A 4,330-nucleotide genomic window follows, 5' to 3' on the forward strand; every position below is an offset into this window, starting at 1 on the left:
CTAATGGAGGACCTTGTTTCATTCATGAAACTTAAAGTGGCCTTAAATAGATCAGAGAATATATTTGCTAAGCTAGATGGATTCTGCTCAGAATTCTCTGTCTGTTGCTGAGTGGATGATGGAAAAGGCTTGCTATTGCTAAACCTGTTTCTTCCACCATTATTAAAGCCTTGTTGAGGCTTTTGTTGATCCTTCCATGAGAAATTTGGATGATTCCTCCATGAGGGATTATAGGTGTTTCCATAGGGTTCACCCATGTAATTCACCTCTGCTATTGCAGGGTTCTCAAGATCATAAGCTTCTTCTTCAGAAGATGCCTCTTTAGTACTGTTGGATGATTCCTTCAATCCATTCAGACTCTGAGAGATCATATTGACTTGCTGAGTCAATATTTTATTCTGAGCCAATATGGCATTCAGAGTATCAATTTCAAGAACTCCCTTCCTCATAGGCGTCCCATTATTCACAGGATTCCTTTCAGAAGTGTACATGAACTGGTTATTTGCAACCATGTCAATGAGATCTTAAGCTTCTGCAGGCGTTCTCTTTAAGTGAATGGATCCACCTGCAGAATGGTCCAGTGACATCTTTGATAGCTCAGACAGACCATCATAGAATATATCCTGGATGGTCCATTCTGAAAGCATGTTAGAAGGACACTTTTTGGTCAGTTCCTTGTATCTCTCCCAAGCTTCATAGAGGGATTCACCTTCTTTCTGTTTGAAGGTTTGAACATCCACTCTAAGCTTACTAAGCTTTTGAGGAGGAAAGAACTTGGCTAAGAAAGCCGTGACCAGCTTATCCCAAGAGTTCAGGCTATCCTTAGGTTGTGAGTCCAACCATATTCTAGCTCTGTCTCTTACAGCAAATGGGAAAAGCATAAGCCTGTAGACCTCGGGATCAACCCCATTGGTCTTAACAATATCACAGATCTGCAAGAATTCAATTAAGAACTGAAAAGGATCTTTAGATGGAAGTCCATGAAACTTGCAGTTCTGTTGCATTAGAGAAACTAATTGAGGTTTAAGCTCAAAGTTGTTTGCTCCAATGGCAGGAATTGAGATGCTTCTTCCATGTAAATTGGAATTTGGTGCAGTAAAGTCACCAAGCATCTTCCTTGCATTGTTATTATTTTCGGCCATGTCTCCTTCTTTTTCAAAAATTTCTGTTAGATTTTCTCCAAAGAGTTGTGCTTTAGCTTCCCTTAGCTTCCTCTTCAGAGTCCTTCAGGTTCAGGATCAGCCTCAACAAGAATGTTCTTATCCTTGTTCCTGCTCATATGAAAAAGAAGAAAACAGAAAAGAGAATATGGAATTCTCTATGTCACAGTATAGAGATTCCTTATGCAAGTATAAGAAGAGAAGAATGTAAGAAGGAGAAGAGGTAAAATTCGAACACAGAGAGGAAGATGGGGTTCGAATTTTGGGTGGAAGAGAAGTGTTAGTAGATGAATAAATAAATAGAAGGAGATGAGAGAGAGGGAATTTCGAAAATTAAGTAAATTAAAAAAATTTAAATTTAAATTTTGAAAATTAAAATTGAAATCAAATTAAATTAAAAATTAAAATAATTAGTTAAAAAAAGAAATTTTGAAAAAGAGGGAAGGGATCTTCGAAAATTAGAGAGAGAGAATTAGTTAGGTAGTTTTGAAAAAGATAAGAATCATTCAAAAAGTTAAGTGGTTAATTGAAAAAGATTTGAAAATCAAATTTGAAAAGATAAGAAGTTAGAAAAGATTTTGAAATTGATTTTGAAAAAGATGTGATTGAAATTTATTTTGAAAAAGATTTGAAAAAGAAATTTAAAAAGATTTGATTTTGAAAATTAAAGTTGATTACTTGACTAACAAGAAACTAAAAGATATGATTTTAAAATTTAAAGATTGAACCTTTCTTAATAGGCAAGTAACAACTTAATATTTTTGAATCAATCACATTAATTGTTAGTATTAAATTCGAAAATATGAAATAGAAATAAGAAAAAGATTTTTGAAAATCAATTTGAAATTTTCGAAAATTATGAAAGAAAAATGAAAAATATTTGATTTTTTTGAAAATGATTTGAAAAAGATAGAATTTTTAAAATGAAAATTTGATTTGACTCATAAGAAACAACTAATTTTGAAAATGTTTTGAAAAAGTCAACCCAAATTTTTGAAATTTTATGATAGAATAAGGGAAAAATATTTTTTTGATTTTTTGAATTTTTAATGATGAAAGAGAAAAACATCAAAAAGACTCAATGCATGAAAATTTTGGATCAAAACATGTGATGCATGCAAGAACACTATGAATGTCAAGATGAACACCAAGAACACTTTGAATGTCAAGATGAACACCAAGAACTTATTTTTGAAAAGTTTTCAAGAAAAGAAAACATGCAAGACACCAAACTTAAAAATTTTTATTCTTTAGGCATCAATGTTTCAAGAATGCATATGAAAAACAAGAAAAGACACCAAACAAGAAGACTGGCCAAGAACAACTTGATGATCATGAAGAATGCAATGCATGAAATATTCGAAAATAATTTTTTTTTTAGAAAATTAAAAAGATGCAATTGACACCAAACTTAAAACTTGACTCTAGACTCAAACAAGAAACACAATAAATATTATTGATTTTATGATTTTATAATTTTTTTTTGAAAATTATTTTGAAAAAGAAAATAAGGATTTCAAATTTTTTTTTCTTTTAATAAGAATTCCAGGAATCAAGCAATGTTAGTCTAAAAACTTAATATGCACGTTCATAATTTTAGTTCTTTTTCACAATTTCGATACAACTAACCAGCAAGTGCACTAGGTCGTCCAAGTAATAAACCTTACGTGAGTAAGGGTCGATCCCACGGAGATTGTCGGCTTGAAGCAAGCTATGGTCACCTTGTAAATCTCAGTCAGAAGGATTCAAAAGGTTATAGAGTTTTAATAATTAAAAGATAAATAAAACATAATCTAGGATAGAGATACTTATGTAATTCATTGGTGAGAATTTCAGATAAGCGTATAGAGATGCTTTCGTTCCTCTGAACCTCTACTTTCCTGCTGTCTTCATCCAATCAATCCTACTCCCTTCCATGGCAAGCTTTATGTAGGGCATCACCGTTGTCAATGGCTACATCCCATCCTCTCTGTGAAAATGGTCCAATGCGCTGTCACTGCATGGCTAATCATCTGTCGGTTCTCGATCATACTGGAATAGGATTTACTATCCTTTTGCGTCTGTCACTACACCCAGCACTCGCGAGTTTGAAGCTCGTCACAGCCATCCCTTCCCAGATCCTACTCGGAATACCACATACAAGGTTTAGACTTTCCGGATCTCAAGAATGGCCATCCATGGGTTCTAACTTATACCACGAAGATTCTAATATCTCGGACTCGGTCCTCTATATTAGATATCTAAGAGATACTCATTCTAGCTTGTTTGCATGTAGAACGGAAGTGTTTGTCAGGCACGCGTTCATAGGAGAGAATGATGATGAGCATCACATAATCATCACATTCATCATGTTCTTGGGTGCGAATGGATATCTTAGAGAAGGAATAAGCTTGAATTGAATAGAAAAATAGTAGTACTTTGTATTAATTCATGAGGAACAGCAGAGCTCCACACCTTAATCTATGGAGTGTAGAAACTCTACCGTTGAAAATACATGAGTGATAAGGTCCAGGCATGGACGAATGGCCAGCCTCCAAAACATGATCAAAGGATCAAAAGATAATCCAAAGATGTAAATACAATAGTAAAAAGTCCTATTTATACTAAACTAGTTACTAGGGTTTACAGAAATGAGTCAATGATGCAGAAATCCACTTTTGGGACCCACTTGGTGTGTGCTTGGGCTGAGCATTGAGCTTTACACGTGTAGAGGCTTCTCTTGGAGTTGAACGCCAGTTTGTAACCTGTTTCTGGCGTTTAACTCCACTTTGCAACTTGTTTTTGGCCTTTAACTCTAGAAAGCAGCATGGAACTGGCGTTGAACACCAGTTTGCGTCATCTAAACTCTGGAAAAGTATGGACGATTATATATTTCTGGAAAGCCCTGGATGTCTACTTTCCAACTAATATGAGAGCGTGCCATTTGGAGTTCTGTAGCTCTAGAAAATTCACTTTGAGTGCAGGGAGGTCAGAATCCAACAGCATCTGCAGTCCTTCTTCAACCTCTGAATCTGATTTTTGCTCAGGTCCCTCAATTTCAGTCAGAAAATACCTGAAATCACCGAAAAATACAAAAACTCATAGTAAAGTCCAGAAATATGAATTTTAATTAAAAACTAATAAAAAATATACTAAAAACTAACTAAATCATACTAAAAACTATGTAAAAA

The 4,330-nt window shown here is 34.3% G+C and overlaps 1 non-coding gene across 1 annotated transcript; it reads left to right on the plus strand.

Moving 5' to 3' along the window:
- The first annotated feature begins 641 nt into the window (after window positions 1-641).
- Window positions 642-749, plus strand: LOC148555496 (small nucleolar RNA R71). The gene has a single exon (XR_015886376.1). It is a non-coding gene; the product is annotated as a small nucleolar RNA R71 (small nucleolar RNA).
- Window positions 750-4,330: the final 3,581 nt, after the last annotated feature.

The sequence above is a fragment of the Arachis ipaensis genome, chromosome B6, assembly GCF_059453495.1.
Source record: "Arachis ipaensis isolate K30076 ecotype BB chromosome B6, ASM5945349v1, whole genome shotgun sequence".
NCBI lineage: Eukaryota > Viridiplantae > Streptophyta > Magnoliopsida > Fabales > Fabaceae > Arachis > Arachis ipaensis.